Genomic DNA, 10227 nt, shown 5'->3' with positions numbered 1-10227 from the left:
AAGATCGGATAGGCCACCAGATGCTAAGCTGACTCTCAGTTCAAGCCCTCAGTGGGAGATTACTGCAGCTCGCCCTACTGGGAGAGGTGGAAGTCGGACAGGGTTTTCGGCAAGAAGGCAGGGTTGTCACATTTGCATTTTCCATGCAAATGTCTATGAAAACATTTTTTACCAGACCATGACAAGTCTTAGTCTCGGAGGCAGCTGGTTTGGTCACACAAAAAACAGTCTCAGAGAGGACTGACGTATCTTTGGATTCTGCAGCTGAAAAGCACAATGGGTTCTAGAATAAGGTTCAGAATATGCAGCCTTAAAGTCCTCAGCTATCCCCCGCCAGAAGCAGTCTTTGACACAGAGGAATCAACAGGATAATAGGCACAGCCTCCACACACTCGCAAAGCGCCTAAGCAGGCCTCGTGACATTTCCTGTGTCACGGTCCTGGGTCTGGTGATCTAGTGCTCAGGTTTTTGAGTTAAGTTATAGCTTCTGAATTATGGCTTTCTGTTTGTATTGTAATTATAGTTCACAGTTCTGTTACGGTGCCTTCCCTGTGCTTTTGTATCTCATGTTTCTGTTATGTTTTCATATCTATTCCTGGTCTCGTCTGTGTGTGTCTTCTCATTACTTCCTGTTTTACTTTGACAGTCTGTGCCCTATGTTAATGTTTCTAGTTTTGCGTCTCACTGGTCCTGTCTGTTAATTAGTGTCAGCTGTGTTCCCCGTCCGGTCCTCATTCCCTTGTTTTCCTCTTCTATTTATTGTCTGTGTTTTCATCTGTTTGACGTCTCCTCGTGTCCTGAGTATTCTTAGTTTCTAGGTATCTGTTCCCCAGTTTAGGTTTTAATTCAGCATTTGAAGTTTGTTTTGTCACGTTTGTTGTAATAATGGATTGCATTTATATAGCACTTTTCGAGAACCTCAAATAATGTAATGAGTAATGAGGTTTATCCAGCAATAAAGCTGCACCCTAAATTAACTCTCTGTTTCCTTGTCCTGCATTTTGGGTCCTTCATCCTGCCTGCCGCACAGCACAGCCGTGACATCCTGAGCAGCACAGCGATTGTCTCGGGTAAGGGGCCCACAGGCGATCTGCTCCCGGCCGTGCATAGCAGCAAACCCTATGCAGGCAGGGGACCACCGGTGTTGGTGGCCGTGCACCAGGTCTTGGAAATCAGGCAACAGTGGCACCTGCATTCGAGGGCCCTGCAGCTCCATGATATCAAATAGGTCGAACCAATATAGGTCAAACCTAAAGGGAGCCAGCCAGAAGCGGGCCAAGTGGAATTTTCGAGAGAAGAGGACGGACCCAGCGTCAACATCCTCCTGGTGATATTCACTCTTCACCAGCTCAAGCTCAGACGCGGGGCCAAGGGAGGGGCACAGCTGATTTATACGTACCTGGAGTGTCTTAAAGTAGTAACTACATGCCATGACCAAGGATCATACCCCGCATTGGAAGTGGTGGCAAAGGTAAGTCTGATTTTTTGCGTTAATTTTTGTCGAGCATCAGACATATTTGTGGTCTTCTTTTGCAGCTGGTTCAGTGAATTTTGGTCGGAGCGTGATGAAACTTCCAGTGTTGAAATCTTTGAGATCTCTGCTTTTAGAAAATGTATTGTTCACTTGGTTAGCCATGGTTCTGTGCACATAAGGCTCGGTTGTTTGTGTTTATGGACATTTTGTGAAGTGACATACCTGCTCTTTTAATTGTTGTTATTTTCACTGTGTTTGGTGGTCGTAGAAATGGTTTATATGAGCTTTTAGCTGAGATTCTGAGGTTTCTGTGGATATCGTACATGCCCCCCATACCGAGGGCGCTGGGGCTCAACACCTCAGGGACCAGGAGGCAAAATATGAACTTTAAAGAGCCATGATATACTGTGGGGCTGATTTAATTTGAAGATTTACTTACTCCGTGCATCTCCATATATTTATTTATTTTTAATTTCAGTTTTTGTTTCCTCTGGTGCAACCCCCTCTCTCCCTCTTTAAATGGTGAAGAGTGTATATACTCCTCAGCAGGAGTATTTCCTGATCTCCCTAAGGAAGCTTCTAGTTCTTTGTATTTCCCTTGTTTTCTCCAGTGACCAATTTTGGCTTTCCTGTGCCATAGGCCATCTCTCTTGGATGAAAAACTCAGTTCTGAAATATTTACCAGCTCACTCCCCATTTCCCCCAACCTGACATGTTTTCTGTAATAAAACTCTCATCATTGCCTCTTTCGGAGATTTCCCTATCCCATCAGAACGCTCAGTTACAGACTGTAGATAAGTCAGCTGGCTTTACAGTCCTCTCCCATCTTCATGTGAGGGGATTCTTTTGAGTCCAAAAGGAAAACTTCTTTAGAAAGAGGATGGTCTTGTTTTGAAAGTTTTGAGCTGCACTTTTTCCACTTTCAGCAAGATGAGGTCTGGAAAGCAGATGATAGGGTGCAAAGAGAGGAACTGTGCTACTGTATGAGGAAGTCAGGAGTGGCAGAGAAGCATGTTAATATGGTGCAGGACATGTATGAGGACAGTGTTGAGGTGTAGGAGTAACAGATGGTTTTATGGTGGGAGTGAGATTACATCAGAAATTGGCTTCAAGCTCCTTGTTTGCCGTGTGATGAACAGGTTGACTGATGATGTTACGCAGGAGTCTCTGAACTGTGATGTTTGCAGATGACATCGTGATCTGTAGTGAGAGTAGGCAGGAGGTGTAGGAGAGTGTGGAGAGGTGAAGGTATGCACTGGAAGGAAGAGGAATTAAAGTTAGTAAAAGCAGGACAGAAAATCGTTGTGAATGGAAGGACCATAAGTAGGAAGGAGAACATGCAAGGAGTAGAGATAGTGAAGACACATGAGTTTAAATACCTGGGGTCAACCATCCAAAGCAACAGACAGTGCACAAGAGTGGTGAAGAAGAATGTGCAGAGAGGGTGAAGATGAGTGTCAGAGGTGATTTGTGACAGGAGGATAGCAGCGAGAGTGAAAGGATAGGTTTACAAGATGGTAGTGAGACCTGCTATGATGTATGGTTTAGAGACGTGGACAGGAATTTAAAAGATCTTCATTGGGAGTGACCAGGCTGGACAGGATTAGAAATGAGGACATCAAAGAGACAGTTCAGCCTGAGAAGTTTGGAGACAAAGTTAAAGACAAAGCTGAGATGTTTGGACATGTGCAGAGGAGGCTTAGTGGATATATTGGACAGAGGATGTTAAATATGGAGCAGCCAGGCAGGAGGAAAAGAGGAAGATCTCAGTGGAGGTTCATGGATGCAACGAAGGAGGCATGCAGAGGATAGGCGTAACAGAAGAGGATGCTAGAGATAAGGTGAGATAGAGGCAGACTATCCACTGTGGCAACACCTAAAGACAGCAGCCGAAAGAAGTAGAAGTTGATGAAAGGTGGTCTGGAGGCAGGCAGGGGTGGAAGATGTATTTCAGGTTCAGGTTCAGAACAAACAACAGGGTTGATCAAAGTCCTTAACAATCAGCAAAAAAACAGCAAGAGATTAAAAGTTAACAAACAAACAACAAACACACCAACAAACATCAAAGGTCACAGACATAAAACAGGCCTGATGATAGTTAAAACTAATTTGATCCAAAAGCCAAAGTTAAAAAAAAAAGAGTTTTAAAAGAATGTATAGACTCAGAAGTGCGAATAGAAGCGGGGAGACTATTCCAGAGTCTAGGTGATGCAATTGCAAAGGCCCGATCACCTCTGGACTTCAGCCAGGATCTAAGTTGTTCTAAGAGCATCTGACAAAATGATCTTAGTGCCCTCCTGGGGTTATACAAGCGGAGGAGTTCAGTCAGGTAACTGCTAAATTAGTGCAAATTAGCCAATGCAAATTAGCTAGAACTGGGGTGATATGATCATACTTTCTAGTATCTGTCAGAAAGCGTGCAGCAGCATTTTGAACTAACTGCAAGCGGTAGAGGGAGGATTGTTGGAGGCCCAGGTATAGAGAGTTACAATAGTCCAGTCTAGAGGTGACAAATGCATGAATAAGTTTTTCAAGTACTTTTAAAGGAATATAGGGCTTAGCCTTTGATATTGTGGGATTATAATATTATTTTATGCCATGTTAGACCCTTAATTAAAGACTGTGAATTATTATGTAGTTTTGGTTTGCATTATTCTCCTGAATTAGAAGAAGGTGATAACTATTGCATTTGTTAAACTGATTTGCATTACATTAGACTGCTGATTTATTGTGAATGAATGATATTGTTTTATGATGCATTAGACTGCTGAGTTATAAGAAATACTGTTCGCAGAAAGTCATCGCCTTATTTGTCTGATTGGAAGAGAACAGAATATACTGGAGTTTTCTGCCCCATCTCAGCAGGAGCAGATAAACAAGGAGCCAAGGTCGTAGCTTAGGCGCTGTGTGAGAGAAAGAATGTGAATGTTTAGGTTTTTATGATTAGGTGGGGGCCACTAGAGGCTATAAGAGTTTGATCAATGCACCACCATTTCGAGATCTGATGCTGTCTGCGTACGGTGTCCATCTCCCACGCGTGTGATCATTAAAATCATCGTTTGACTCAACCCGGCCGGACCAGTGTTGTTATTGTGGTTTTTCCTCTTGTATCCATCCCCAATATTTGAATCCGTAACAATATCAAACGCAACTGATAAAAGCTAGTTTTTACCACTGAGGACACTTGCTTCTCCAATTTAAGAGAGCTATCCAAAAACACTCCAAGGTTTCTTACCGTGCGAGAGAGATGGCTGGCAAGAGGACCAAGGGTGTCTGTTAACTGACCCAGAGGGGTATGACTATCAAAGACAATTACTTCAGTTTTATTTTCATTCAAAGTGAGAAAGTTTTGTGATAGCCAAACTTTAACATCATGAAGACAATTGAACAAAGGTTGTAGTGGGTCAGAGACATCCAAGGTCAAGGGGAAGTAAATTTGGATGTCGTCGGCATAGCAGTGGAAGGAGATGTTATATTTGTTGAAAATAGAGCCCAAAGGCAGCATATACAGGGAGAACAAAGTAGGACCAAGAACAGACCCCTGAGGCACACCACAGTGGATAGGGGCAGAAGAAGAAAATTACTGGCACATAGCAACAGAGAAGGTCCTCTCTGAAAGATATGATTTAAACCAAGCTCCAGCCTTGATAATAATATCAAGAATTATTATAGAAGAAGGGAAGAATATCATGCGGGGAGTTCGAAATTCTAAGGTGACCAATTATCTTCTTTAAGGTGGAGAAAGACACCGGCTCAAACTGCTGAAAAACAATCTGAACTTGAGAAGCAGGAACTTGGCCAGCCAATGTCGGCAAATATGGAGCCCTCAGGACTAAGATTTTATCAGTGAAATACCTAGGAAGTTATCACAGAGTGTGGGGGACGCATCTCTATGAGTAATGACATCAGGGTTAATCATAGAGTTTAAAAAGGACTCGAGGCTTGGGACTGTTTTTTGTAATTATACCTGACAGGAAGGCAGACTTGGCAGGAGGGAGGGAGAAGTTTCGAGAAGGAGAAGAACTCACCAGGACGAAGCCAGGTTTCCGCCAGGAAAAAGTAATCCAACAGCCATCAAATGCCATGATAATATAGGATGCAGTAATGTTACTAAATGATATAACAATATTATACAACTGTAATAAGTTACGTGTGTGATATTTGTGCTTTGTTTTTGTTGTCTTTCCTCAGGAGAACAATCTCAAATAGATGAAGACCTGGTTAGCATGGTTAGCATGGTGATTGAGGACTCCCAGCCATTTAGCATTGTGGAGGACATTAAATCCTAGCTATGTTCTCCCCACTAAAAAGGTCATAAAAGCAGTGAAAATTTGGTTTTTACAGAATAAAATGTGAACAGGCAGGACTGAAGCTCAAAGCCTCAGTGTGTAGCTGTCCATACCTCAACGTTACAAAAGCACAACTACTGTCCACACCCCAACCACACCTCACCTCACAGTAAATGATCATTTCCATTTAAAGCATTTCCAAATGATCATTGTCCATACTGCCAGTATAAATATACACAGTATACTGCCATCACTACAATATACATGTTTTACACACTCCTTTTGTTGTTGACATTTACAGGCTGTGTGCAAAAGGCCACTCTCTTCAAATTCATGCCAACTAATATTTTTACATCCAGTAGGTGTCCTACTAGAGCAAATGAAGCTTCAAGACGCTTTGCGCTGGGGTGAACCAAATGGATGAAGAGCTTCAGTGCTTCATGAAGCTTCATCTGCCCATCACTACTATTCTGTCTCTCAGTCCTTCAGACATGTTTGTGGTGAACCGCTTCCTCACCATTTCCATCTCAACCTGGTCACTCACAAAGCCTCCAATCCAAGTCTCCAGCTGTCATCTGCGTGCGTCACTACCACCAGCAGTGCCCAGAATCAGGGGCTCTTCTATTACAACCATCCATTGTTGGGACACCACACTGTTGCTACATCTGAGTCTAATCGCCAAACTGATTATTTCTCAAACTTCAGTGCATGTTATGTTCTTTCTTTCAAGTAATCTTTCCTTAGGGAAATGCAGCTGGAAAGTTTAATTATATTATGCTGTGATTTATTGTGGACTGCAGAGAAAAACAACCACAGCTGTAAAATAACTGTAATGAGCTCAAAAGTATTATATTTTCCTTCCTTGAAATGCAGGGAAAATATAAAGCAGCATCAGAAAAAATTACCCACATCCTTCAAATATGTATTTTAAATGACTTGTTACAGAAGACTTTGACTTAAATGTGAAAACTGTCAAGAACATCTCATCTGCTAACCTTGTAACAGCCACTAGGTCACCTGTGACCATTTAGGGTTAGGATTTAACAGGTTTCTGCATGTTTTCAACACATGCATAGAAAATATTTTAATATTCAAAATCCAGAATGTAACTGACAGTATTTGAAGTGTAGTCTTCTGAAAAACGGTCTATTTAGCATGAGGACAAAACGTCTTCTTTCTTTTTTTCCCCAACTGTACTAACATGGTTCTACTCACTAGAGGGCAGCAGAAGTCTGGATATTGGGGACTGATCTGCTGTGACTGTACTATGAGCACAGATACACAGGCACTAATAATCTACATACATGTCAACAGCCCACATTTCTGCTGCGCAGTCTTCTATGTGGACCCAACTTTATTATCTTCAGACAGGAATTTCTGTTGTCCTGCTGCAAACATGTGATTCTTATATGCTGTAGCAAATTCCTTTAGTGGAAACAAGGAGCCATGCCAAAACCACAAAAAATAAAAACAGCCACAGACCATAAACCATACAAAAACTCTTTTGAGAATGAAAGACGGCAATAGACTTAAAGTTTTAGAGAGAGATGCAACAGCACACTGTGCGTACATTCAGCCTGTAATACATTGAATAAATCATTGAGAGGAAGCACAGCTGACAGTGCAGCGTGCGCGTCATACAGTAAATGAGAAGATGGTGTTACCTTTTGTCATGCCTGTCACAAGCCTCTTGCTAGTTAAACAGTATACTGTAATGTATGTAATGTATGAAAAATATGCAGCTTTGCATCAAAAGCTAAATCTCACCTAAGTCTCAGATTGGCTGACAATGACAGTCTTCAGGAGTGGAGGTCAGAGGTCTCTGATATTTTCCCACTTGGTTCACACAGTTTCACTGAAGCACGTGGACAACAACAAAGAAGAGTGCTGACGAGTGAGCTGCTTACACCCACTCATACGATCTACCACCCACTGAACTGTCTCAGCATCCAGACACAGATCTAAACTAAACTCAGCAGTTTACACAAAACATTTACATTAGAGACAGATTAACGCTCCAAGGAAGGCACACACAACGCACTTGTTCTTTTTTTAGTGTTAAGGGAAAGATACATTTGTGTGTGCAGAAGGAGAAACCTGTGGCATAACTTAGTCTGGGAATCTCTGACAAGGCTAGCTGTTACCAGCATTACTGAGGCATAAAAAAACCCCCCAACTGATTCAAATATCAATGCAATAGCACTTCAGTGTGAACCGTTATTGCCAAAACATCGAGCACTCAAACATTATCAAGAGAATAAATCCAGTCTGGACCATACCTGCATGAAACATTTGGGTCATTAGCCCTTAAATGGGCCACTTTTCAAGACACGGCTGCTTAAAGGAATACTAGAATTAACTATTTGTGGAGTTGTGAGGTGCTCATGGTTGTTTAAGGATGCAGTCTAGCTGATGATGCCTCTAGTAAGATTGTGCCCAACGGATTTACTTTACCAAATTGACCATCCCAGCCTTGCCGTAATGGTCCATTTGATTCACCTTTTGTTTATTTTATTTTCACTTGCTGAATATGGGACAGACTTGGTACATTCACTTTGTATGTCCAGTTTTACGCCCACGTGAGCCTTGAAATTCAAGCTGGTTTACGTAAAACTTAAAAATACCTTCACAAATAAGTGCTGGAGAGGTTTCATGAAGTCTATCAAGTCGCTTACTTTTACTCTTTATTTTAAGTGTGGGATTTTATTCCCCCCCCCCCCGTTTTTCTTTTTTAAATGACTAAGCATACAAAATGAAACAAAAGCAGTTACACTTTTCCAGCTGCAGCAGATCTCCAAGCTGTAGGTGTCAGTCTGAGAAGGACAGTGAAATGATGCAGGGCGAGCACAAACATGATGTTTTGTGGCAATAAAGCAGAAGGAAGCTTGTTTTTCATACAGGAAAGATGGCAAAAAAGGAAGTGAAATATTCAATTATGACCTCAGTTAGCTGTCCATTATATCAGTGCATTAAAGCCATATTAAAGCAAACGCTTCCATAAAGGCCTGTCAGAAAATGCTGGACGGTTTAAAAACCACATGGATCCTGCTTCACAAATATAACCAGTGGGATGCGCCAGGGATCACCATACTTAAAAATGATAAAATGTCAGTTTAACAGAACTGGAGTAAATAGACCATCTATCCCCCCGAGCTGTAGTTCATCAGAACATGAAGTCAGACGTCTGTTCAGCAGTAATTAGCCTCCATTATCATCTTCCAGCTGTTAACACTTTATTTTCCCATGTTTACTCTTTTTGTTATCTACACTAAAGTTCCCCCTCCCTCCGTCCCTCCTTCCTCTGGCAGCCATGCTGAACCTAAGCTCTGTGACTCCACGAGTGTCTCACAGTGCTGGTGCTACAAACCAGGCAGGAGGGCGAGAAGAGAAATTCAAAACCACCCAGGGTGGTTGTGGAGATTTATGAGCTCACCTTGAGCGGGGCAACACACAGGACAGAGTTTTTCCTTCCCATTCGAAGAAATCTTAACCACAGACACGAGTGAGCCGGTTAATGTGTGCAGTGTTATCCTGAACCTTTGCAATGTAAGAAAAAAGCTTTTTGTTTGAGGGTCACTGATGGTGGAACTTTCCCCCTTTTAGAAGAACTCAGACCCCGTATCTGTGGCAAACTGGCCGGACTGGGTGGAGCTGAGAAAGACTCACCTACATACAGACAACACTGTATCAACACCGACAACACTACACTGTCCTCTGTATTATCGACAAGGATATCAGCCCTTTGTAAAACTCTGTCCCAGGAGCATGGAGGTAATCGTGAAAATATGAAAAAAAAAAAACCTCAAAAGAAAAAAAGTATTTTCTTTTGTTGCATTTTAAGATTTTTTTCTGGTGTGTGTACATACAGCATCTCACAGACACTTCTGGGGACGGGGATAAACTGAGGACAATGCAAAAGCAGTGGAGATTAACAGCTTTGTTAAAGGGGTTCCCCTAAAGTACAAAGTGTCTTCAATCCCTTTGTAAAATTTCTAAACACATTTCACTTTATTGTGAGAGACAAAACTGTCATTCATAAGATCTTTTATAATCATTTATCATTAACATAAAAATAACAAATCAAAAAATACTGACTGTTACATGCGAATGTTCACATCTCTGTATGGATTCTGATGTGTGTACATGTAATTAACTCTGCACAAATGTGTAGTGCAACATTTAGTGACATATTAAACAGAGAGAATGAACTAAATTAGCTGTTCTTTAAAAATGGAAAAAAAAGTTAATTTGAAGCACATGGAATAAACCTAATTACAGAGTCATTATGATAATGTGTGGGAGGAGTTTAACCAAGTGTAAATTACAGCATCAGAGAAGCAGTCCTGTCTGAGCAATTACACATCAAACATGTAAGAGCAGAGTTAGTGGTGCAAACAGATGTTTTACCAAACTTTGAAGCGTGCACACACGCATGTGCGATGTCCTGGAATAGAACTCGGATTC

Source organism: Haplochromis burtoni, unplaced genomic scaffold (assembly GCF_018398535.1).
Source record: "Haplochromis burtoni strain Fernald_Lab_line unplaced genomic scaffold, NCSU_Asbu1 Contig_165, whole genome shotgun sequence".
NCBI lineage: Eukaryota > Metazoa > Chordata > Actinopteri > Cichliformes > Cichlidae > Haplochromis > Haplochromis burtoni.
This window is presented reverse-complemented; position numbering follows the sequence as displayed.